Source organism: Nomascus leucogenys, unplaced genomic scaffold, assembly GCF_006542625.1.
Source record: "Nomascus leucogenys isolate Asia unplaced genomic scaffold, Asia_NLE_v1 000887F_75017_qpd_obj, whole genome shotgun sequence".
NCBI classification, from domain to species: domain Eukaryota; kingdom Metazoa; phylum Chordata; class Mammalia; order Primates; family Hylobatidae; genus Nomascus; species Nomascus leucogenys.
The window spans coordinates 1,283-28,758 of record NW_022095922.1 but is presented as its reverse complement, the minus strand read 5'-3'; the positions used below and the strand labels follow the sequence as shown (position 1 = coordinate 28,758).

The window sequence follows — 27,476 nt, the reverse complement described above, 5'->3', positions numbered from 1 at the left end:
ATGTCTGCAAATTTCCAACAGCATCCACCCTGGCAGTACAGCGAGGCTGCAGGAACTGGTATGGTAATTTTCCTGAGCTCCCTAAACCCCAGCGTGTGTCAATGTATTCCACTTTTGCATATTTTACTTTCTATAGAATGGGAGGTACAGAATCGTATCCCTTCTGGAACTATATTAAAGGCCTTGATGGAAGGTGGTGAAAATGGGCCCTGGATGAGATTTATGAGAGCAGAAATAACAGCAGAGGGTTTTTTACAAGAATTTGGGAGACTTTGCTCTGAAATGGTGAGTGATAAACATACCTACATTTCCATATTTTCTTTTTGCCTTGAGTAGTGATTGCAACATTCATGTATAAGTTAGTTAAACTAAAAATAAAGTGAAACCTAATAACCCATTACATGTTTTAAAGTTATTTCTTAGGCCAGGCGCAGTGGCTCATGCTTATAATCCCAGCACTTTGGGAGGCCCAGGGGGTGGATCACCTGAGGTCAGGAGTTCGAGACTAGCCTGGCTAACTAACATTGTGAAACCCCGTTTCTACTAAAAATACAAAAAATTAGCCGGCTCTGGTGGCACACACCTGTAATCCCAGCTATTTGGGAGGCTGAGGCAGGAGAATTGCTTGAACCTCGGGTAGAGGTTGCAGTGAGCTATCATGCCATTGCACTCCAACTTGAGCAACAAGAGCGAAACTGTCTCAAAAAAAATAATAAAGTTATTTTTTTCACCCCTAGGTGTTCAATGTTCAATTCATATATGAATAACTAAAAATATTCTTAGCCGGGCATGGTGGCTCACGCCTGTAACTTCAACACTTTGGGAGGTTGAGACAGGAGAAGTGTTTGAACTCTGGAATTTGAGACCAGCTTAGGCAACATAGCCAGACCTCGTCTCTATAAAAAATAAAAAAAATTAGCCAGGCATAGTGGTGCACACCTGTGGTCCCAGCTATTCAGGAGGCTGAGGCTTGAGCCCTAGAGACTGAGACTTCAGTGAGCCATGACCATGCCACTGCACTCCAGCCTGGGCAACATAACAAGACTCTGTCTCAAAAAAAAAAAATTCTTTACTAAGTTCCTCCAGCATATATTTTTTTAATGTTTTCTGGTGTATTATAAAGGATATTATGAAGGATACAAATGAACAGCCAGATGACAAGATACCTGGGGGCAAAGGTTTTAGAGCCACTGTGCCCTTTCTGGGCCTGCCACCCTCCTCCCAGCACCTCCATGCATTCAACAACCTGAAATCTCCCCTCTAATAGATACTAAAACAGGAGCTGTCTACATAATGGCTTTGATAAAAAAGCTTATTTAAAGCAATAATAATATTGAACATTTTTTCTGTACTGTGCACTGTTCCAAGCTCTTGATATAACTCATGCAACCATAATAGCTCTACTAAAATACAATTTAAAATATAGTAAGAAAAGTTCTGTAGGTAGATGGTGGTGATGGTGATGGTTGCATGACAACACGACTGTACTTAATGCCACTGCACTGTGTACTTAAAAATGGTTGAGTGCGGTGGCTCACGCCTGTAATCCCAGCATTTTGGGAGGCCAAGGTGGGCGGATCACCTGAGGTCAGGAGTTCAAGACCAGCCTGGCCAACATGGTGAAACCCCGTCTCTTCTAAAAATACAAAATTTAACCAGGCGTGGTGGTGGGCATCTGTAATCCCAGCTACCTGGGAGGCTGAGGCAGGAGAATTCCTTGAATCCAGGAGGCAGAGGTTACATTGAGCTGGGATCGAGATCACACCACTGCACTCCAGCCTGGGTGACAGAGTAAGACTCCATCTCAAAAAAAAAAAAAAAACGGTTAAAATAGTAAATTTTGTGTTACATATACTTTCCACAATTTATAGATATATATAAATAAACATACATGTGTATATATAATAGTAAACTTTGAAAACATTATGCAAATTGAAAGAAGCCAGTCAAAAAAGACTGCATAGTGTATGATTCCATCTGTGTAAAATGTCCAGAATAGGCAAACCCATAGAGATAGAAAGTAGATTGGTGGTTTTCTAGTACAAGGAGACTTTGGGGGAAATGAGGAGTGACTGTTAATGGGTACGGTTTACTCTTTTTTTTTTTTTAATTTTTTTTTGAGACAGAGTCTCACTCTGTCACCGAGGCTGGAGTGCAGTGGAGTGATCTCGGCTCACTGCAACCTCTGCCTCCCGGGTTCAGATGATTCTCCTGCCTCAGCCTCCTGAATAGCTGGGATTACAGGCACATGCCACCAGCCCCAGCTAATTTTTGTATTTTTAGTAGAGACGGGGTTTCACCATGTTGGCCAGGATGGTCTCGATCTCTTGACCTTGTGATCCACCCACCTTGGCCTCCCAAAGTGCTGGGATACAGGCTGAGCCACCGTGCCTGGCTGGTTTGCTCTTTAGAGTAATGAAAATTGTCCTAAAATTGATGGCAGTGATGGTTGCACAACTTTGTAAATATATTAAAAACCATTGAATTGTACTCTTTAAATAGGTGACTTGCATGGCATGTGAATTATATTTCAGTAAAGCTCTTCTAAAATCTGTGTGTGTATATGTATATATAAAATAGCAGACTTGCCTTTGCACATTTTGAAATGTGATTATATAAGTTTTTTTTCTTTTTTTGAGACGGAGTCTTGCTCTGTTGCCCAGGCTGGAGTGCAGTGGCATGATCTCGGCTCACTGCAACCTCCATCTCCTGGGTTCAAGCTTTCTCCTGCCTCCACCTCCTGAGTAGCTGGGACTACAGGTGCGTGCCACCACGCCTGGCTAATTTTTTGCATTTTTAGTAGAGATGGGGTTTCACCATGTTAGCCAGGATGGTCTCGATCTCCTGACCTCGTGATCTGCCTGCCTCAGCCTCCCAAAGTGCTGGGATTACAGGCATGAGCCACCACGCCCGGCCTTAAAGAGTTTTCAAAACCCACACAGATTGAACTTAAAAACAGGAAAAAAATTGATCAGAAACTAAAGTTCATAATGGTGATACTGAGGCAATACAAAAAGCATTAAATGACTTCTCAATCATTAAAAATTAAATTATATATACTTCATATACTTTTAGAGTTCACTGTATCCTTTTATGATATGCTGTTTTTTTTTCAACTAGCAATCCATGAGCAGAATAAAGAATTCATTAATTGTAGTATTGATATAAATAGCTCCATTCCCTACTCTGTTGCTCAGGCTGGAGTGCAATGGCTTGATTTATAGCTCACTGCAACCCCAATCTCCCAGGCTCAAGCCATCCTCCCACCTCAGCCTCCTGAGTAGCTGGGACCACAGGTATGTGCCACCAAGCCTGGCTAAGTTAAAAAAAATTTTTTTTAGATCTCACTTTGTTGCCCAGGCTGGTGTCAAACTCCTGAGCTCAAGCAGTCCTCCCACCTCAGCCTCCCAAAGTGCTGGGATTACAGGTGTGAGCCACTGTGCCCAGCGTGTAACTCTAGTCCTAGGTAACTTTTAAAAACCTTATATGAGAGTTCAGCATAGGGGCTGAGGAACACACTTCCCGCAAGCAGCAAGCTGTGAGCCTGGGCTCTTGTAGCCAGAGAGCAGAAGGACGCCAGGAATAAGCATTTTTTTTTTCTGTTGGCCATGAGTGTTTGTCACTCTTAATGATTGCTGTTCTCCTGTGCCCTCTCCTGTTCTTAGTCAAAGCCTCCGTGCCTGTGGACTCATTTTTCTCTCTGCTGACCAGTGAGCCAGTGGCAAAGCAGTTCCCAGTGATGACTGAGGCCATAACTCAAATTCGGGCAAAAGGTCTTCAGACTGCAGTCTTGAGCAATAATTTTTATCTTCCCAACAGAAAAGCTTTTTGCCCCTGGACCGGAAACAGTTTGATGTGGTAAGCTTGAGCTAATTGAAAACCATTGGAACAGAATCTGTGCCCTTGCTTCAGGGTGCAATGTTAAATGCTGTCTTCTAGCAGATCTTGAGTGAGGAGTTTTTCCTTTAGACACTAGACTAAGTTAGGTTTAAATGCAATAGGTTGAAAACAGACCCTTTAAGATATCACTGTGTTCTTAGCAAGTAGACATTTATGGCATTTGATTACTGGTTGACACTTCAGCTTTACATTCTAAATTCAAACCTTAGTCTTCATATAACACAAGCATCTCTATCAACCCTCATATCTTAATGGATCCTTTGGCCTTTTCTAAGACCAACTATGTTGCCTTCTATTTCTGTGACATTAGTTCCTAGACCAGTGCTGTCCAATAAAACTTCACTGCCCTCCTCAGCCTGATTTACTTCCATACGAAATCCATCTGCTCCATGTGTGTATCCCAACCTGTCATGTGATAAACCTATTGTTTTGATATGCTTGGCTATATTTGGGTGCTTATTTATTTATTTTTATTTTTTATTTTGAGATGGAGTCTCACTCTGTAACCCAGGCTGGAGTGCAGTGGCTCAATCTCAGCTCACTGCAACCTCTGCTTCCCAGGTTCAAGCATTCTCATGCCTCAGCCTCCTGAGTAGCTGGAATTACAGATGTGTGCCACCATGCCTGGCTAATTTTTATATTTTTAGTAGAGACGGGGGTTTTACCATGTTGGCCAGGCTGGTCTCGAACTCCCAACCTCAAGTGATCCACCTGTTTCAGCCTCTCAAAGTGATGGGATTACAAGTATGAGCCACCGTGCCTGACCTATTTATTTTTTTATATTTATATATATATTTTTGAGACAATCTTGCTCTGTTGCCCAGGCTAAAGTACAGTGGCACCATCTCAGCTCACTGCAACCTCTGCCTTCCAGGCTCAAGCAGTTCTCCTGCCTCAGCCTCCTGAGTAGCTGTGATTACAGGCATGCACCACCACCCCTGGCACCACCACCCCTGAATTTTTAGTAGAGACAGGGTTTCACCATGTTGGCCAGGCTAGTCTCGAACTCCTGACCTCAAGTTATCTGCCCACCTCAGCCTCCCAAATTGCTGGGATTACAGGCATGAGCCACCATGCCTGGCCCCTATTTGGGTACTCTCTTTTTTTTCCTTGAGAGAATGTCTCTCTCTGTCGCCCAGGTTGGAGTTCAGTGGTGCAATCTCGGCTCTTTGCATCCTCCACCTCCTGGGTTCAAGGAGTTCTCATGCCTCAGCCTCCTAGTAGCTGAGAGTACAGGTGCATGCCACCACGCCTGGCTAGTTTTTGTGTTTTTTATTAATATTAGAGACTGGGTTTCACTGTGTTGGCCAGGATGGTCTCAAACTTCAGACCTCAAGTGACCAACCCACCTCAGCCTCCCAAAGTGCTGAGATTACAGGCATGAGCCACCGTGCTCGGTCCTATTTGGCTACTTTAAAAATGTTTGTTTTTGTCTTATTACCAACAGCAGTGATAATTCCCTTTAGAGACTCCAAAGCCCAGATTGGCAGTTGATCTTCCAGCACCTTTTAGAGTTGTGATGGATCAGAAGGACCCTTCCCCTGACCCATTCCTCCAAAGATATTCTGAGTCAGTGCAAAAGGGAACAGCTCACGAAATATAGTGAGAGTCATGGTAGCCTCTGGAACACATCGGATTAGATTTCTCTGATAATTCAAGTATTGGACATTTTGCTACCAGAGCCCCTTTCTGATTCTTTCCATCTTTGTTAGAGCTACTTTTGCTGGGTCCAGGAAGTGGCATATTACCTTAGCCCTACATCTGCCTATGCCTGGGTGTATTTGTACCCTTCGTTGTGCCAGTGAGATTAAAGATTTTCAACTCTGCCTACACATCACATGACCTGGGAGTTTGTACAGATGCTGGGTCTGTTTTCCTGGAGGCTTTCATTGAGTAGGTCTAGTTGGGATCCAGGCATGTGTATTTCGAAAAGCTCCACAGGTGATTCTGCCTTGCAGCTGGGGTGAGATACCCCAAGATGCAATGAAGGACTTCAGATTCTGTCCATGCTTTTCTCTTATCACACAGCCTCTGTCATGCCTACCTTGAGAAGGAGGCTTCCTCTCCATCTTCCTGGGATAGGGCCTTGATAAATAAAATCATTTTTATTTGATCTACATTTGGAAAAACACTGACCTTGTTCCCACAGTTCCTGCTTTGCCAAGAAAGTAATAGAAGCCCTGAATAAGTTCATGCTATCATGTGCAAAATATAAAAGAAAGAGAAGGCTAGAGATCTTATCAAATAAATCTTAAGAATTTATTTTACTTCCCCCAAATGTAATTCACCTAGTGAGAGGAGCCGAATGCTTCCTGGAACTTAGCCGCATCCCCCCCAATTCTCTCCACTCTCCCTTCTCTTGTCTCAGCCAGTACAGCTCTGCCGCTTCCATCTGGTGCATTACATCGACTGGTGTCTGAGACACCCTGCTTCTGTACTTCTCACTATTGACGTTTCTTTAGGGTAGCTTCTTAGGCTTTTTTTTTTTAGCTCATTCAGGTCCTTAGGAGACAAGAGAAAGTAGAAAGGTCCAGTTTATTCCAGACATTTATTTACCTGAAAGGGCAGTTCTCACCCAACCGAGAATGCAAGTGTAGGGTAGAGAGAGGGGCCATTGGGTTTGTCCTTGGCCTTGGAGAGCTTGGGTCGTTCCAAGTGGCAAGTCAGAGATTTAGTTCTGTTCTTGCGGCAGATCAGAGGATATTGGTTATAAGCTATGTGGCTGTCTTGGCCCACTCTATAGGAGATGAAGCCCTGGGGACACTGTAAAAGGACTTTTGGGGAATCAGTGGATCAGAGACAGCCTGACACTGAGAAGGCTTTCCCCGTGTTCTCCTGAACTCTCAGCAGCACCCCCCACCCATTCTGGATCAGATACGTGGCTGAAGCAAGGTCATCAGAGTACAGAAGCCTCTTAGCATGTCAGGAACAGTGTCAGCCCTCCCATGGAATTTCTGTCTAAATGGAGTATGGATGGGTTTTAACCTCTGAAATAAACACTAACTTCATATTTATTTTATACCTGTAACAGTGTCTTCTTTCTGGAAAAAAAAAAATGGTAAAATACTTTCCATAAAACTGACGTGTACAGCTTTTCTTCTGCTCTTTTTAGCCCCAAGATGTGACATTAGCCAAATGCTTTGTCATTTTGGAACTCACTTAAGCTAAGATAGGTAAGATGACTACTAATATTATTCCCATTTTATTGATGATGGCACTGAGGCCCATTATGGCTTTGCTTGTTTGCACAGGGTCACAGTGTCTGAAACAGGCAGTGGTTTCTCGAGTTTGCCCCCACGTTGTAACCCAGTATTGTCAAATTACTCAATGTAAGAAGGCAACATCATTTTATATCATAACACTCTTAAATTACTTGTTATAATAAATCTCAACTGTCCTTCTTATGCTTTTCCTTTCAAAAAGTTTACCAGCGTGCATGTGGGAGCTCCACCTTTCGGGACATTCATCTCTCATTCCTGTCCCTCCATCAGATCGTGGAGTCCTGCATGCAAGGGATCTGTAAGCCAGACCCTAGGATCTACAAGCTGTGCTTGGAGCGGCTTGGCCTGCAGCCCTCCGAGTCCGTGTTTCTTGATGACCTTGGACCAAATCTAAAAGCAGCTGCCAGCCTTAGTATTCACATCATTAAGGTAATAGTAATTTTTGAACACCGCTCCCATGCACCAGCCACTAGTGCAACGTTTCTCTGTAATCTTTTTACATTTGTAGCTCTAGCTTTCCTTAGGGTTTCCCCCTATGTTTCCATAGTCATGCTATTTTGTGTTAATTATGAAATCTATGTGACTAGTTGCTTGTATTTTCAATGGGAAGCAAGACAAACAGGTACTGAGAAGGCAGGTTGAGAAAAGAGATAGGAGAGGAGGTGAATGGCAGGCTTAAGACCTTTGTGGAGGTGTTCACACTGTCCTCATGATCCAGTGATGCTGCCTTAAGTGGAGAGCCAGTGGCCACCAGCCATGCAGGCCATGCAGCTCACTGCTGTAAAGCACGAGAAGCCATGTGAGGGGGTCTCATGCCAACTTTTTTCTATTCTTTTTTTTTTTCTCATACAGGGGCTTGTTGTGTCACCCAGGCTGGAGTGCAGTGGTGCAATCATAGCTCTCTGTAGCCTCAACCTCCTGGGCTTAAGTGATCCTCCTACCTCAGTCTCCTGAGTAGCTGACCAGAGGCATACACCACCACACCCAACTAATTTTTGTATCTTTTATAGACAAGGTTTTGCCATGTTGCCCAAGCTGGTCTCAAACTCCTGGGCTCAAGCGATCTGCCCACCTTACCCTCCCAAAGTGCTGAGATTACAGGTATGAGCCACCACGCCTGGCTTTTGTTCTTCTATGTTTGGGTTTTCATCATTGAGCTGATGGGCCTGTAGGGCAAGAGCAAACATTGCAGCATAATCTTCTTTCTTCTTGGCACAAGAGGGTATTGTGCTTTTTTTTTTAAACAGAGTTTCACTTTGTCACCCAGGCTGGAATACAGTGGCATGATCTTGGCTCACTGTAACCTCTGCCTCCCTGGTTCAAGCAATTCTCGTGTGTCAGCCCCCGAGTAGCTGGGACTACAGGCACATGCCACCATGTCCGGTTAATTTTTTGTATTTTAGTAAAGACAGGGTTTCACCATGTTGCCCAAGCTGGTCGCAAACTCCTAAGCTCAGGAAATCTGCCCACCTCGCCTCCCAAAGATTCACGGCCTCACCACGACCAGCTATGAATCTTTTTTGAGATGAGGTCTTCCTAAGTTGCCCAGGGCTTTGAAATCCTGGACTCCAGCAGTCCTCTCACCTCAAGCTTCCCAAGTGGCTGGAACTGTGGGTGCACACCATCATGCCTAGCTGTTTTGTGAACCCTTGACCAGTGCTTCTCTCTGCAGGATAGAAAGTTCAGTGTGGTTAGGAGTTAAATGGGAAGAGGAAACTCATTCTACTGCTCCCTCATTAGCTAAATATCTGGGTCTGAAGGCCTTCCTCAGAGCACTGACTTCTTTGATAATTTCCCTCTAAAGGACTACCCTTTGTAAAAAGTAAAGTAGGCTGGGCATGGTGGCTCACCCTTGTAATCCCAGCACTTTGGGAGGCCGAGGTGGGCGATCACGAGGTCAGGAGATCGAGACCACGGTGAAACCCCGTCTCTACTAAAAATACAAAAAAATTAGCCAGGTGTGGTGGAGGGCGCCTGTAGTCCCAGCTACTCGGAGAGGCTGAGGCAGGAGAATGGCGTGAACCCGGGAGACGGAGCTTGCAGTGAGCTGAGATTGCGCCACTGCACTCCAGCCTGGGCGACAGAGCGAGACTCCATCTCAAAAAAAAAAAAAGTAAAGTAGAGGTTTTTCTTTAAAGACTTTCCTGTTATTTAATTAGGAATAAATAGTAACTTGTTTTAGAAGCAAAATTTATTGAAAGAACTGTGCTTTTTTTTTTTTTTCAAGATGGAGTCCTTCTGTCGCCCAGGCTGGAGTGCAGTCGTGCAGTCTCAGCTCACTGCAAGCTCCACCTCCTGGGTTCACCCATTCTCCTGCCTCAGCCTCCCAAGTAGCTGGGACTACAGGCGTCTGGCTAACTTTTTGTATTTTTAGTAGAGACGGAGTTTCACCATGTTAGCCAGGATGGTCTCGATCTCCTGACCTCGTGATCCACCTGCCTCGGCCTCCCAAAGTGCTGGGATTACAGGTGTGAGCCACCGCGCCCAGCCATGCTAACATTTTTAAATATTTGCTAGCTGCAATAAAGAAATTAATGTATTTTATGTTTTTAGTTCCACAATTTAGTCTAAATATTTGCCTTGGCATGCTAATACTGGTCCAAGCAAGTATTGGGTCATAGCTTGTTCCTCTTCTTTATTTGAAGGTGTTTTTATTTTTCTCAGCATTTTACAAGTTACTTCCTTCTTCCTTTGTTTTCCTCTACCTTTGCCTCTTTTAAAAAGCTTTAAGTTGCTAGCCAATTAGGACAAATACAGAATGTAAAGTCTCATTCCAGCCAATGGAAACTGGACACAGCAGTAGGGTGGACGTGTCAGGTTATAAATAACCCTGTCTCCTTTGTTCGGTATACTTTCATGGCAAAACTGCTGGCGAGTGTACCCTTTTTACAGGACGTAAAAATAGCCTTGCTGAGTAAATTAAATTTGTGTTCAAGTGCTATTAGGACCTACCAGCCAGATGGCCTAGAAAAATAAAATAGCTTTAAATATAATATTAGCAAAAAACGGCCGGGTGCAGTGGTTCACGCCTGTAATCCTGGCATTTTGGGAGGCTAAGGCAGGCAGATCACGAGGTCAGGAGATTGAGACCATCTGGCTAACACAGTGAAACCCTGTCTCTACTAAAAAAAAATACAAAAAATTAACCGGGCATGGTAGCGGGCACCTGTAGTCCCAGCTATTCGGGAGGCTGATGCAGGAGAATGGCGTCAACCCAGGAGTTGGAGCTTGCAGCTAGCCGAGATCGCGCCACTGCACTCCAGCCTGGATGACAGAGCAAGACTCTGTCTCTAATAATAATAATAATAATAATAGCAAAAAAAAGATGTTTGTTTCATAATTAAAACTCAATGTTGTACCTTCATTCCTAGTAGTACTGCCCTGATGGACTAAAACAAAAGTGCTACACGATTAACAGCCCTATCTGATAAACTTGCCAAAAATTCTAAAATAAATAACCCATTTTCTAAAATAATAAAACATTGGTTCAGTGGATAAAAAGAAGTTTTAACTTCAGTTCTCACCTCATTTGCTCTTGTTATTGGTGTACTTATTCTTTTTTTTTTTTGAGACGGAGTCTTGCTCTGTCGCCCAGGCTGGAGTGCAGTGGCGCGATCTCGGCTCACTGCAAGCTCCGCCTCCCAGGTTCACGCCATTCTCCTGCCTCAGCCTCCCGAGTAGCTGGGAGTATAGGCGCCTGCTACTACGCCTGGCTAATTTTTGTATTTTTAGTAGAGACAGGGTTTCACTATGTTGGTCAGGCTGGTCTCGATCTCCTGACCTCGTGATCCGCCAGCCTCAGCCTCCCAAAGTGCTGGGATTACAGGCGTGAGCCACCGCGCCCGGCCAGGTGTACTTATTCTTGTAGGCTGTTATATTATTCCCTGCCTTCAAAGTTTTTTTTTTGTTTGTTTTGAGATGGAGTCTCACTCTGTTGTCTAGGCTGGAGGGCAGTGGCTCAATCTCGGCTCACTGCAACCTCTGCCTCCCAGGTTCAAGTGATTCTCCTGCCTCAGCCTCCCCAGTAGCTGGGATTGCAGTGGCACCCCACCATGCCCGGTTATTTTTTTTGTATTTTTAGTAGTGATGGGATTTCACCATGTTGGTCAGGCTGGTCTCGAACTCCTGACCCCATGATCCACCCACCTCAGCCTCCCAAAGTGCTGGGATTAGAGGCATGAGCCACCGTGCCTGGCCTTCAAAGTTTTATACAAAATCTTGTCTCTGCCACACTTACAGAGTTAACTCCTAACTCTCCTCCACCCTATTTGGAAAAATTACTTCTATTGGAGGGACAAACAAAGCAATTAAGTCAAAACATATTAAACAAGTTTGAAGAGAAATTATAAAATAAAAAGAGGGGGAATTGTAAAAAGTAAAGTAGAGGTTCCTCTTCAAAGACTTTCCTCCCCATTTAATTAGGAATAAATAGTAACTTCTCTTAGAAGCAAAATTTATTTGAAGACCTGTGCTAACATTGTTAAAAATCTGCTAGCCGTGATAAAGAAATCAACGTACTTTATGTTCTTAGCTCCCACAATTTAGCCTAAATATCTGCTCTGGCATGCTTATACTGGTCCAAGCAAGCATTAGGTCATAGCATGTTCCTCTTCCTTATTTGAAGGTGTTTTTACCTTTCTCAGCATTCCACAAGTTACCTCCTCCTTCCTTTGTTCTCCTCTACCTTTGCCTCTTTTAAAATGTTCTAAGTTGCTAGCCAGTCAGGACAAATACAGAATGTAAAGTCCCATTCCAGCCAATGGAAACCAGACACAGCAGTAGGGTGGATGCGTCAGGTTATAAATGACCCTGTCTCCTTTGTTTGGTGTACTCTTGTGGCAAAACTGCTGGCGAGTGTACCCTTTCTGCAGGAAGCAAAAATGGCCTTGCTGAGTAAATTAAATTTATGTTCATTTATGTCTTTATGGCACAGGGGAACAAACATTTCAGACACCTCCTAGGAAACAGATAGGGGCCCCTAAGGCCAGGATTGACTGCTGGCACCTGTTCATTATATATTCTCTACACCTGTACTATCATGACTTGTAAAATTAAAAATATGTATGTATATATATTCTCAACATTCTGTGAAAAGAAGGGAAAAATAACAACAACAAAAAATATACATCTACATATTCTCTCTGAAACCAGGTTAATGACCCAGAGACTGCAGTAAAGGAATTAGAAGCTCTCTTGGGTTTTACATTGAGAGTAGGTGTTCCAAACACTCGGCCTGTGAAAAAGACGATGGAAATTCCGAAAGATTCCTTGGAGAAGTACCTTAAAGACTTACTGGGTATCCAGACCACAGGTATGTGGTCATCTCTCATGTTTTGGTAACTCTGTCCAAGGCAAAGGTTTTGGTCTGCTTCTCACTTTTCAACCCTAATGGAATGGGCTGGAGACAAAGAAGCTTTACAGTGAGGAAAATAGCCATTGGGCCTGGTGCATCGGAGCACTGCTTTCAGTTTTGCTTGGGAAAAAGCATTAACTTCCCTATTTGTGGATCTCCAAAAGTGTACCTATCCCACTCTTACACCTGAGAGTGTGGTATGGCAGTGGTTGCCTGCTTTCAACAGGGAGAGGAACTTGGGGACTGCAGTATGTGCTCAGAGGATTTTACAGTTTCTGATGCTTTGAGACGACAGCCCATTTTGTGAAGACGACTTAGAAGTTACATTGGCAGGCAGGGTGCGGTGGCTCACGCTTGTAATCCCAGCACTTTAGGAGGCTGAGACAGGTGGATCACGAGGTCAGCAGTTCAAGACCAGCCTGGCCAACTTGGTGAAACCCCGTCTCTACTAAAAATACAAAAATTAGCTGGGTGTGGTGGTGGGTGCCTATAATCCCAGATACTCAGGAGGCTGAGGAAGGAGAATTGCTTGAACTCAGGAGGTGGAGGTTGCAGTCAGCCGAGATCGTGCTACTGTACTCCAGCCTGGGTGACAGAGCAAGACTCCATCTCGAGAAAAAAAAAAAAAATTTGCATCGCTGACCGGGGCGTAGTGGCTCAGTCCTGTAATTCCTGCATTTTGGGTGGCCGAGGCAGGCGGATCACTTGAGGCCAGGAGTTCGCGACCAGGCTGACCAACATGGTGAAACTTTGACTCTACTAAAAATACAAAAATTAGCTGGTTGTGGTGAACAACTATAGTCCCAGCTGCTCTGGAGACTGAGGCACAGCAGTCACTTGAACCCGGGAGGCAGAGGTTGCAGTGAGCCAAGATCACGCCTCTGCAGTCCAGCCTGGGCAACAGAGTGAGACTCCCATCTCAAAAAAAAAAAAAAAAGGAAAAGAAAAAAAAAAGGGCTGGGCGCAGTGGCTCATGCCTGTAATCCCAGAACTTTGTGAGGCTGAGGCAGGCAGATCACCTGAAGTCAGGAGTTCGAGGTCAGCCTGGCCAACGTGGTGAAACCCCATCTCTACAAAAATTAGCCAGGCGTTTTGGCGGGCACCTGTAATCCCAGCTACTCGGGAGGCTGAGACAGGAGAATCACTTGAACCCAGGAGACCGAGGTTGAAGTGAGCTGAGATAGTGCCACTGCAGGCCTGGGCGACAGAGTGAGAGTCCGTTCCCACCCCCCACCCCCAAAAAAAGGAAAAATAATGTTGCTGGGTGTGGTAGCTCACCCCTGTAATCCCAGTACTTTGGGAGGCTGAGATGGGCAGATCACCTGAGGTCAGGAGTTCAAGAGCAGCCTGGCCAACATGGCGAAACCCCATCTCTACTAAAAATACAAAAATTAGCCAGGCATGGTGGCACATGCCTATAGCCCCAGCTACTCGGGAGGCTAAGACAGGAGAATCACTTGAACCCGGAGGTGGAGGTTGCAGTGAGCTGAGATCGTGCCACTGCACTGCATGCAGCCTGAGCAGCAGAGCAAGAATCTGTCTCCAAAAAAAAAAAAAAAGTTTGCATGATTTTAAAATGCAATAAATTGTCTCCATTTCTTGGAGAGAAGTTTTCTCTTTCCTCCTGCACGTTCCGCCCTCAGAAAACCAGGTGTCTTGTGTGCTTTAGAGGACACTTTTGGGCCAGGGGTGGTGGCTCATGCCCGCGACCCTACCACTTTGGGAGGCTAAGGTGGGCAGATCACTCGAGGCCAGGAGTTTGAGACCAGCCTGGTTAACATGGTGAAACTCCATCTCTACTAAATATACGAAAATTAGCTGAGGGTGGTGGTGCATGCCTGTAGTCCCAGCTACTGGGGAGGCTAAGGCAGGAGAATCGCTTGATCCCAGGAAGCAGAGGTTGCAGTGAGCTGAGATTGCACCACTGCACTCCAGCCCGGACAACAGAGGGAGACTCCATCTCAAAAACAAAAGAAAACAAAAAAGGAGACTTAACAATTTTTTAAAATTTAATTTAATTTAATTTTTTTTGAGATGGAGTTTCACCCTTGTTGCCCATGCTGGAGTGCAATGGCATGATCTCAGCTCCACCTCTTGGGTTCTAGTGATTCTCCTGCCTCAGCCTCCCAAGTAGCTGGGATTACAGGCACGCGCTACCATGCCTGGCTAATTTTTGTGTTTTTGGTAGAGACTGGGTTTCACCACATTGGTCAGGCTGGTCTCAAACTCCTGATCTCAGGTGATCCACCCTCCTTGGCTTCCCAAAGTGCTGGGATTATAGGCATGAGCCTCTGCGCCTGGCCAAAGAAGACATTTTTCCCAGGTAATAAAGGCTTCACCCACTTACTCCATGAAAAAGGCTTTTGTTGGTGGAGTTTCATGTTAGGATGTTTTCCAGCAATTGGATTATTGGTAGTGGCCTCTGCACAGCTGAGGCGCCCACTCTGGCCAGCCAGAAGAACTCGGCCTACTTCTGTTGCTTGCCTGCTCTTCTAACCAAGTGAAATCAGTCTATACCCCGGGTTCAGTCTTCTTATGGAGCTGAGAACGAATTAGTTTCACCTCAGCCAGGATCCTGCAAGGGAGCCACAGAATTCAGCCTAGTGCAGTGGGAAATTGCATCTCATGAAAGCAGCTTTGGGTCAGGCTGAAGGCCTCCATGTCACTCCTTTCAGCTCTCCCAGCAATGTCAGGCAGAGGGACGTGCAAGGGCACATCCTCAGGCTTAAAGTATTCCATTTTGCAAGATGGGTTTCCATAGCTGTGTTTGTGCTTGATAAACAGAATGAACATGTTTTTATTCATGGAGCAGGAGTTGGCAGGAAGGACAAAATTGGACACCTGCACAAACAGAAAATTATTGTGGTATAAAATGAATGGTCTTTGACAAACTGTAGTGGCATGTCATCCTGGACCTGAGTTGGCGGAGTGTAGACCTGGGACTCAGTCACTCCTAGTAGGCAGGGAAGAGGTGCTTTTATTGCACTGCATGGCAGATGAGGATATTTTGAAGCCCAAATGCAGAACTCATTAGAAAGAAAGAATGTCTGCTCAGATCTGTCCTCCAGGGCTGGTTTGAGTTTTCTTTGTTTTCAAACTTGCAGGCCCATTGGAACTCCTTCAGTTTGATCACGGGCAGTCAAATCCAACTTACTGTATCAGGCTGGCTAATCGTGATCTAGTTCTGAGGAAGAAGCCCCCAGGGACACTCCTTCCATCTGTGCATGCCATAGAGAGGGAGTTCAGGTAAGTTTTCAGGGCCAGGGGAGCACTTGCCCACTAGCCTCCACTGTGCACAAGCTCAGCCCTAAACTGAAAAGTCAGCACTCCATAAAAACACCCCAAGACATTTAAAACTACAATTATGGCCAGGCTTGGTTCATCACACCTATAATCCCAGTGCCTAGGGAGACCAAGGCAGGAGGATCATTGAGCCCAAGAGGTCAAGACCAGCCTAGGCAATGCAGCAAGACCCTGTTTCTAGCCCTCCCCCCCCCAAAAAAAAGCCTGGGTGTGGTGGCACGAACCTGTAGTCACACCTACTCAGGAGGCTGAGGTGGGAGGATCGCTTGAGCTGGGAGGTTGAGGCTACAGTGAGGTAATGTGGCATCATTGCACTCCCACCTGGGAGACATTGGGAGACCCTGCTCCAATCCCCAAAAAAGCCAAATGTAAATTAGAACTATTCTGGAAAACAATATGATACAATTTATTAAAAGCCTCAGCGTTTTCATACTTTCAGACCTAATAATTCCAATTCTGGGGCTCTGTCTTAAAGAAATAATTCTAAGTAGGGGAAACAGCTTTATGTATTAATATGCTCACTATAAAGTTGTTTAATAATAAGAATTTGGAAGGCCAGGAGCAGTAGCTAACGTAGTCCCAGCACTTTGGGAGGCTGAGGCAGGTGGATCACTTGAACTCGGGAATTCAAGACCAGCCTGGACAACATAGTGAAAACCTGTCTCTACCAAAAATACAAAAAGTAGATGGGTGTGGTGGCACATACCTGTAGTTCCATCTACTCAGGAGGCTGAGGTGGGAGGATCTCTTGAACCTGGGAGGTGGAGGCTGCACTGAGCCGAGATGGGCACCACTGCACTCCAGCCTGGGTGACAGAGAGAGACTCGGTCCCAAGAAACAAACAAAAGAGTTTGGAAACTACTTAAATATACTATAATCTGTACCATAATCAGGAAATAATTAAGTAAACCTTGTATATGTACTTGTCGCAATGACAGTAATAGTAATAGCTAACATTTATTGAATGGTTAGTATGTGCCAGGCACTAAAATAAATGCTTTGAATGTCTTGTTACTGCAGAGCATCCTCAGAACTCTATGATATGTTACTATTATAATCCTCATTTACAACTGGGAAAAGTAAGGCTTAAAGAAACCAAGGCAGGCAGATTGCTTTGAGCTCAGGCGTTCGAGCCCAGCCTAGGCAACATGGTGAAACCCTGACTCTACAAAAAATACAAAAATTAGTCGGGTGTTGGTGGCTTGCACCTGTAGTCCCAGCTACATGGGAGGCTGAGGCTGGAGAATCACTTGAACCCAGGAAGCAGAGGTTGTAGTGAGCTGAGATCGTACCACTGCACTCACAAAGTGAGACCCTGTCTCAAAAAACAAAAAAATTAACCAGCATACCCAGGGTCATAAAACTAGTAAGCAAGTGCTAGAGTCCAGCTTTATAGCCAGTCCGTGAGATTTCATAGCTCACCTTTAATGATTATGCTGTTATTGCAGCTAATAAAAGTATGCCTATAATAACAAATGTGTATGATAAAATTTTAAGATAGTAAAGGCAGATACAAACTGCATATATAGTATTAGCTGATTTTTTTTTTGTTTTTAGGCAGAGTGTCACTATTGCCCAGGCTGGAGTACAGTGGTATGATGATACCTCACTGTAAACTCGAACTCCTGGGCTCAAGTGATTCTCCTGCCTCAGCCTCCTAAGTACTACAGGCACATGCCATCATGCCTGGCTAGTTTTAAAAATTTTTTTGTAGAGATGGGCCTCACTATATTGCTTGAACTCTTGGCCTCAAGCAGTCCTCCCACCTTGGCCTCCCAAAGTATTGGGGATTACAGGCATGAGCCAGCGTGCCTGGCCAAGGTTTTTGATTATTAATTCAATTTAACAAAAATACTATTACTCGGATATTTTATTTCATCTTGTTTTAGTTTTGGTAAGTTGTAATTTCTAAGGAGTCTGTTCATATCACCTAAGCTGTTGAATTTATTACTTATAATATTCCTTTACTATCCTTTTAATATATGTAGGATCTATAGTGATATCCTTTGTTTTTTTTTTTGAGATGGCGTCTTGCTCTGTCACCCAGGCTGGAGTGCAGTGGCATGATCTTGGCTCATTGCCACCTCCATCTCCCAGGTCCAAGTGATTCTCCTGCCTTAGCCTCCCAAGTAACAGGGATTACAGGCACACGCCACCATGCCCAGCTAATTTACTATTTTTAGTAGAGATGGGGTTTCCCCATGTTGGCCAGGCTGGTCTACAACCCCTGACCTCAAGTGATTCACCTGCCTCGGCCTCCCAAAGTGCTGAGATTACAGGTGTGAGCCACTATGCCCACCCTTTATCCCTGCTGGTATTGATTGATAATTTGTATTCTCTCTCTCATTTGTCTAGCTAGGGATTTATCAGTTACGTTGATCTGGGAACCACAGTTTGGTTTTGTTACTTTTTTCTATTGTTTGTTTTGTTTTGAGGCAGAGTTTTTGCTCTATCACCCAGGCTGGAGTGCAGCGGCGCAATCTCGGCTCACTGCAACGTCTGCCTCCCAGGTTCAAGTGATTCTCCTGCCTCAGCCTCCTGAATAGGTAGAATTACAGGCGTGAGTCACCATGCCCGGCTAATTTTTGTATTATTATTATGATTTTTTGAGACGGAGTCTCACTCTGTTGCCCAGGCTGGAGTGCAGTGGCACGATCTCTGCCCACTGCAAGCTCTGCCTCCCAGGTTCACGCCATTCTCCTGCCTCAGCCTCCTGAGTAGCTGGGACTACAGGTGCCCACCACCACTCCTGGCTAATTTTTTTTGTATTTTTAGTAGAGACAGGGTTTCACCATGTTAGCTAGGATGGTCTCAATCTCCTGACCTAGTGATCCACCCTCCTCGGCCTCCCACAGTGCTGAGATTACAGGCATGAGCCACCATGCCCGGCCCTAATTTTTGTATTTTTAATAAAAACGGGGCTTCGCCGTATTGGCCAGGCTGGTGTTTAACTCCTGACCTGAGGTGATCCGCCCACCTTGGCCCCCCAAAGTGCTGGGATTATAGGTGTGAGCTAGTGTGCTGGGCTAGATTTTAATTTTTATTGAAATTTATTGAGATTTATTTTATTATTTTTTTTAAAGGGAGGGAACCATCTTTTATTCCTTCAAAGTACACGATGGTGTAGTATAAAGCAGGAACTGAAAGCCGATAAGGGAGGATCTCTTTAAAATCTGACTAAGAGACATAAATTAGAGTAAAAAAGAACCTGGAGTGCCATTATTTCTGCTGCAGTGACACAGACTGTGTGGGAAAAAGTCTGTAGGCTTTTGTCCCTTTATTTTTTTTTTTATTTTTTATTATTATACTTTAGGTTTTAGGGTACATGTGCACAACGTGCAGGTTTGTTACATATGTATCCATGTGCCATGTTGGTGTGCTGCACCCATTAACTCGTCATTTAGCATTAGGTATATCTCCTAATGCTGTCCCTCCCCCCGCTCCCACCCCCCCAACAGTCCCTGGAGTGTGATGTTCCCCTTCCTGTCTCCATGTGTTCTCATTGTTCAATTCCCACCTATGAGTGAGAACATGTGGTATTTGGTTTTTTGTCCTTGAGATAGTTTACTGAGAATGATGTTTTCCAGTTTCATCCATGTCCCTACAAAGGACATGAACTCGTCATTTTTATGGCTGCATAGTATTCCATGGTGTATATGTGCTAATAAAGAAGAAAAGAGAGAAGAATCAAATAGACGCAATAAAAAATGAAAAAGGGGATATCACCACCGATCCCACAGAAATACAATCTACCATCAGAGAATACTACAAACACCTCTATGCAAATAAACTAGAAAATTTAGAAGAAATGGATAACTTCCTCGACAAATACACTCTCCCAAGACTAAACCAGGAAGAAGTTGAATCTCTGAATAGACCAATAACAGGATCTGAAATTGTGGCAATAATCAACAGCTTACCAACTAAAAAGAGTCCAGGACCTGATGGATTCACAGCCGAATTCTACCAGAGGTACAAGGAGGAACTGGTACCATTCCTTCTGAAACTATTCCAATCGATAGAAAAAGAGGGAATCCTCCCTAACACATTTTATGAAGCCAGCATCATCCTGATACCAAAGCCTGGCAGAGACATAACAAAAAAAGAGAATTTCAGACCAATATCCTTGATGAACATTGATGCAAAAATCCTCAATAAAATACTGGCAAACCGAATCCAGCAGCACATCAAAAAGCTTATACACCATGATCAAGTGGGCTTCATCCCTGGGATGCAAGGCTGGTTCAACATACACAAATCAATAAATGTAATCCAGCATATAAACAGAACCAAAGACAAAAACCACATGATTATCTTAATAGATGCAGAAAAGGCCTTTGACAAAATTCAACAACGCTTCATGCTAAAAACTCTTAATAAATTAGGTATTGATGGGACATATCTCAAAATAATAAGAGCTATCTATGACAAACCCACAGCCAATATCATACTGAATGGGCAAAAACTGGAAGCATTCCCTTTGAAAACTGGCACAAGACAGGGATGCCCTCTCTCACCGCTCCTATTCAACATAGTGCTGGAAGTTCTGGCCAGAGCAATCAGGCAGCAGAAGGAAATAAATGGTATTCAATTAGGAAAAGAGGAAGTCAAATTGACAAATGGGATCTAATTAAACTAAAGAGCTTCTGCACAGCAAAAGAAACTACCATCAGAGTGAAGAGACAACCTACAGAATGGGAGAAAATTTTCACAACCTACTCATCTGACAAAGGGCTAATATCCAGAATATACAATAAACTCAAACAAATTGACAAGAAAAAAACAAACAACCCATCAAAAAGTGGGCGAAGGACATTAACAGACACTTCTCAAAAGAAGACATTTATGCAGCCAAAAAACACATGAAACAATGCTCATCATCACTGGCCATCAGAGAAATGCAAATCAAAACCACAGTGAGATACCATCTCACACCAGTTAGAATGGCCATCATTAAAAAGTCAGGAAACAACAGGTGCTGGAGAGGATGTGGAGAAATAGGAACACTTTTACACTGTTGGTGGGACTGTAAACTAGTTCAACCATTATGGAAGTCAGTGTGGCGATTCCTCAGGGATCTCGAACTAGAAATACCATTTGACCCAGCCATCCCATTACTGGGTATATACCCAAAGGACTATAAATCATGCTGCTATAAAGACACATGCACACGTATGTTTATTGCAACACTATTCACAATAGCAAAAAGTTGGAACCAACCCAAATGTCCAACAACGATAGACTGGATTAAGAAAATGTGGCACATATTATTAATTTTTTTGCACACAAAACAATAACCATTTCCTAAAAATACATACAAACAAAAAGATGCATATCAAACATATTAGGAAGGTTGCACATGGGAAGATGGGGAATAGAAATGGGGGTGGGAATTAAAGAAAATAAATGAGAGAGGGACTTTGTGTGGATCAATGATAACTCAATCCTCTATTTGACAAAGAAGAAGGAGAAGGAAGAGGAAGAAAAAGAAAGTGGGATAAAGGATCAGAAAGGGAGGAAAATAGAAAAAATTAGAGTATGACTCCAGGGTAGACCTGTTTTGTTGTCGCTGGGTTGGTTGGTTGGTTTGTCTGTTGTATTTTTCATATGTTTCACCATGTCGGCCAGGCTGGTCTCAAACTCCTAGCCTCAAGTGATCAACCCGCCCGGCCTCCCAGAGTGCTGGGACTACAGGCGTGAGCCACCATGTCCAGCCCCCACATTGCTTCTGGCCTCCATGGTAGACCTCCCAGATGGGGCAGCCAGGAAGAGGCACTCCCCACATCCCAGATGAGGCGGCCAGGCAGAGGCGTTCATCACTTCCCAGATGGGCGGCCGGGCAGAGGCGCTCCTCACATCCCAGATGATGGGCGGCTGGGCAGAGGCGCTCCTCACATCCCAGATGATGGGCGGCCAGGCAGAGCTGTTCCCCACCTCCTAGACGGGGCGGCGGCCGGGCAGAGGCTGCAAGCCCAGCACCCTGGGAAGCCGAGGCGGAGGCTGCAGGGAGCCAAGACCACGCCACCACACTCCAGCCCGGGCAACACCGAGCACCGAGTGAGCAAGACCCCATCTACAGTCCCAGCACCTCGGGAGGCCGAGGCAGGCAGACCACTCGAGGTCAAGAGCTGGAGACCAGCCTGGCCAACATGGCGAAACTGCGCCTCCAGCCAAAGGAGAAAAAGCAGGCAGAGGTGGTGGCGCACGCCGGCAATCCCAGCAGGCCGGGGCAGGAGAATCCCAGGAGCTGGAGGCAGGGAGTCTGCAGCGAGCCGACTATATTCCAGCCTGGGCCACAGAGGGAAGAAAAGGAAGGAAGGAAGGACGGAAGGAAGGAAGGATGGAAGGAAGGAAGGAAGGAAGGCTATTGAGATTTATCTTATGGACCAGCACATGACTTATCTTGGTGAACATATTGTGTTTACTTAAAAATAATGTGTATTTTGCAATATCTGAGTGAGTGGTATACAAATGTCCATCAGATCAAGTTGGTAGTGGGTTCAGATATATGTCTTTAGATAAATCTATTTTTGTCTAATTCTATCATTACTGAGAAAGGAGTGTTAAAATCTCATCTAAGACTTGTGGATTTCTTCATTTTTTTCTCCTTACTTTTGATCATTTTTACTTGATGTATTTTGAAGCTCTGTTGTTTAGCACATACATATTTATGATTGTAATATCTTTCTGATGAACTTGCAGTTGTATCATTTTCAAATGTCCCTCTTTGTCTCTGATGGTACACTGTCGTAAAGGCTGCTTTATTTGACATTAAAGTAGCTGCACAAGCTTTCTTATGCTTAGTGATTGCATAATGCTTCCATTTGCATCCTTGTTTTTGCAACCTATCTATGTTTATATATTCAGTGCATATCTCTTGTAGACATCATATAATTAGGTCATGTTTTTCTGCCAGGCTGAAAACATCTGTCTTTTATTTTTATTTTTATTTTATTTATTTATTTTTTTTGAGATGGAGTCTTACTCTGTCACCCAGGCTGGAGCACGGTGGAGCCATCTTGGCTCATTGCAACCTCCGCCTCTTGGGTTCAAACGATTCTCATGCTTCAGCCACCCAAGTAGCTGGGATTACAGGCATGTGCCACCACACCTGGCTAATTTTTGTATTTTTAGTTGAGACAGGGTTTTACCATGTTGGCCAGGGTGGTCTTGAAATCTTAGGCTCAAGCAGTCCTCCCTCTCAGCCTCCCAAAGTGCTGGGATTACAGGCAAGAGCCATCATGCATGGCTGGCTTCTGTCTTTTAATTGGAATCTATTCATCTTTTGAGTTTAATGTAATTATTGATATGGTTGATTTAGGTCTACAATTTCACTACTGGTTTTTTTCTTTGTCCATCAGTTTTTTTGTTCTTACCTACTTTTGGGTCAATTGAATATTTTTTAGAATTTCATTTTAATTTATGTACCATTTTTAATTCAGAAAAGTAATTTCAGGCCGGGTGCAATGGCTTATGCCTGTAATCCCAGGACTTTGGGAGGCTGAGGCAGGTGGATCACCTGAGGTCAGGAATTTGAGACCAGCCTGACCAACATGGCGAAACCGCGTCTCTACTAAAAATACAAAAATTAGCTGGGCGTGGTGGTGCACATCTGTAATCCCAGCTACTCAGGAGGCTGAGGCCTGAGAATGGCTTGAACCTAGGAAGTAGAGGTTGCAGTGAGCCAAGATCACGCCACTGCACTCCAGCCTGGGTGACAGAGTGAGACTGTGTCTCAAAAAACAAAACAAACAAACAAACAAAAAACAAAGAAAAGTAACTTCAAGAAAATCTCATCAATTCAGCCAGCAATTTTGTTTATTTTCATTTGTCCTGGCAGGATTATGAAAGCCCTTGCAAATGCTGGAGTACCTGTCCCTAACGTTCTTGATCTCTGTGAAGATTCAAGGTAAAGTTCAGATGTTTTTGCTATTGCACATTCAAGCTACTAGAGAGAAAAGCCCATATGCTAACACAAATTCCAATTTGTTAAAGACAAATAAAATTTGGGTAGGAGGGAAAAGAAACTTTATCGCAACCTCTCCCAGAAGTTCTCAGATATTTAAGTTATCCTGCAAGATAAGTATATGCCTGCTTTAGGGAGAATTGGTAGAAAACATCTTTTTTAACATTCAAAAAATACATATTTCTCTAGTTTCATGTTGCTTGTTTTTGTTTATTTTTTTAAATCAGAGTCTTTCTAAACTTGTTTTGTTTTGTTTTGTTTTTTGAGACGGAGTCTCATTCTGTCACCCAGGCTGGAGTCCAGTGGCCTAATCTCGGCTCACTGTAACCTCTGCCTCCTGGGTTCAAGTGATTCTGCTGCCTCAGCCTCCTGAGTAGCTGAGATTACAGGCGCTGCCTACTACGCCTGGCTAGTTTTTGTAATTTTTGAGTAGAGACAGGGTTTCACCATGTTGGCCATGATAGTCTCCAACTCCTGACCTCAGGTGATCCGCCCACTTTGGCCTCCCATGATGCTGGGATTACAAGTGTAAACCACTGTGCCTGGCCCGAAACTATTTTAAACAGCTTTGTAACATGCTTTTTGAGTGTCTCTTCTTTCCTAACGTTTTAATTATGTAACATTTGAAACCTTCAGAAAAGGTGAAAGAAGAAAAAATAATACAGTGAATACCTGTTTACACTTCATCTAGATCAGAAATTAAAACATTGTTAACATTTTACCACATTTATTTTCTATATATGTATGTGTGTATACATGTATGCTTTTAACATGTAGATAATGATTTTTTTTTGGCTGAACCTTTTGAAATAAGTTTCAGAGAGCATACATCTCTCAAGAATAAAGACATCGACCGGGCATAGTGGCTCATGCCTCTAATCCCAGCACTTAAGGAGGCTGAGGCGGGCAGATCACTTGAGCCCAGGCGTTTGAGACCAGCCAGGGCAACATGGCAAAACCCCATCTCTACAAAAACAAACAAAAATTAGCCAGGTGTGGAGGTGCACAGCTGTAGTCCTAACTACTTACCCGGAAGATTGAGGTGGGAGGATCACCTGAGCCTAGGAGGTGGAGGCTGCAGTGAGCTGTGATCACACCACTGCACTCCAGGCTGGATGATAGAGTGAGACCTTGGGTTTTGTTTTTTTTTTTTTGAGATGGAGTCTCACTCTGTTGCCCAGGCTGGAGTGAAATGGCACGGTCTGGGCACACTGCAACCTCTGCCTCCTGGATTCAAGCAATTCTCTTGCCTCAGCCTCCCAAGTAGCTGGGATTACAGGCATGTGCCACCACACCTGGCTAATTTTTGTATTTTATTGGAGATGGGGTTTCACCTTGTTGGCCAGGCTGGTCTCAAACTCTTGACCTGAAGTGATCCATCCGCCTCGACCTCCCAAAGTGCTGGATTACAGGTGTGAGCCACTGCACCTGGCCGACATTGTCTTTCATAACCATAACACCAGTATACCTAACATAACTAACAATTATTTAATAATAATACTGAATATCAAGCCCATGTTCAAATTTCCCCAATCCAAAACATCTTTTGTAATAGTTTTTCAACTTGAAACATCTGTAATGGTAGGATTTTCAAAACAATTTTTAGAGTAGTAAACTGGAGGCTGAGGCAGATGGATCACTTGAAGCCAGGAGTTTGAGACCAGCCTGGCCAACCTGGTGCAACACTGTCTCCACTGAAAATACAAAAATTAGCTGGGCATGGTGGCGTGCACCTGGAGTCCCAGCTACTTGGAAGGCTGAAGCAGGAGAATCGTTTGAACCTGAGAGGCAGAGTTTGCAGTAGGCCGAGATCACACCACCGCACTCCAGCCTGGGTGATAGAGTGAGACTCTGTCTCAAAAATAAATAAATAAATAGAGTAGTAAACTGATTGCTAGTAATGACCAAAAGATGGATTAGTGACATGTCATTGGGTCACCTTAGTACTGCTGGGTGGTATATACACCACTCATACCACCAAAAATGATAAAAAAAATAACCTCAATGACAAGAAGGGATACTTACTGAACCCTTATTGGAACCAGAGGACCATGCCAGGCACTCTGTATGTTTGTTCCTTAATTCATGTTTTTTTTTTTTAAGTAACAAGTACCCTGGAAGCTCCCTTAATTCTTGCAATTACCCTTTGAAGTGGGTATGTTTTACAGATTAAAAAACACAACATGGCTGGCTGCAGTGGCTCATGCCTGTAATCCCAGCACTTTGGGAGGCTGAGGTGGGCGAATTACAAGGTCAGGAGATTGAGACCATCCTGGCTAACACAGTGAAACACCGTCTCTACTAAAAATACAAAAAATTAGCTGGGTGTGATGGCACACACCTGTAGTTCCAGCTATTCAGGATGCTGAGGCAGAGAATCACTTGAACCCCGGAGGCAGAGGTTGCAGTGAGCCAAGATCGTGCCACTGCACTTCAGCCTAGGTGACAGAGCGAGACTCCATCTCAACAACAAAGCTCAGAGAGGTTTAATAAGTCTCTCAGGGTCACTCTTCAAGTAAGGGCAGAGTTGGGATTTTAACCTGGTTCCGATCAGGTGCAGTGGCTCACACCTGTAATCCCAACACTTTGGGAGGCTGAGGCAGGCAGATTACCTGAGGTCAGGAGTTTGAGACCAGCCTGGCCAACATGGTGAAACCCCATCTGTACTAAAAATACAAAAATTAGGCATGGTGGCGTGCACCTGGAGTCCCAACTATTTGGGAGGCTGAGGCAGGAGAATCTCTTGAACCCAGGAGGAGGAGGTTGCAGTGAGCCAAGATCGCACCACTGCATTTCAGCCTGGGTGACAGAGCAAGACTCCATCTCGAAAAAATAAATAAATAGTACAGGAGCAGTGGCTCATGCCTATAATCCCACCATTTTGGGAGGCGAAGGTGGGCGGATCATGAAGTCAGGAGATCAAGACCAGGCTAACACGGTGAAACCCCGTCTCTACTAAAAATACAAAAAATTAGCAGGGCGTGGTGGCGGGCACCTGTAGTCCAGCTACTCAGGAGGCTGAGGCAGGAGAATGGTATGAACCTGGGAGGTGGAGCTTGCAGTGAGCCAAGATCGCGCCACTGCACTCCAGCCTGGGCAACAGAGCGAGACTCCGTCTCCAAAAAAAAATTAAAATATAATAATAATAAACAAAAATAAAAACCTGGTTCGGTGTGACTACAGAGGTCCTTCTCTGAGCCTTGCTGCTTGCTACATTATTACACTTTGAATCCATTCCAGTGGCTTACACAAATGAACCAGGGAGAAGAGAAAGCATGCTGTCCAAGAAGCATAGATGGGTGTGCATGTGTGTGTGCACGTGTGTATGTACGTGTGTGTGCATATATGTGGATCAATCCGTTGCAAGAGAGGATACTTCTAATGCACTGTGCTTATGTGAAAGGAAAAAGGAAGCATCCATTGATCTGGGTCTGAACTCTTCACCAGCTCTCAACCCGTACACCCAGGGACAGTGACAAAGAATAGGGTCATGACTAACAGCCTGCCACATTGTGACTCTGATCCCTGAACCCCCTTCTGTGTTCCTCCCAGTGTCATTGGCACCCCTTCTATGTGATGGAGTACTGCCCAGGTCTCATCTACAAAGACCCTTCCCTGCCAGGCTTGGAGCCCAGCCACAGGTGAGCCATATACACTGCCATGAACACAGCCCTGTGCAAAATTCACAGTGTGGATCCGAAGGCTGTGGGGCTTGAAGACTATGGGAAGCAAG

General features: G+C 44.4%; 1 pseudogene; it reads left to right on the top strand.

Moving 5' to 3' along the window:
• LOC115833759 lies at positions 1–27,476 on the top strand (annotated as a pseudogene).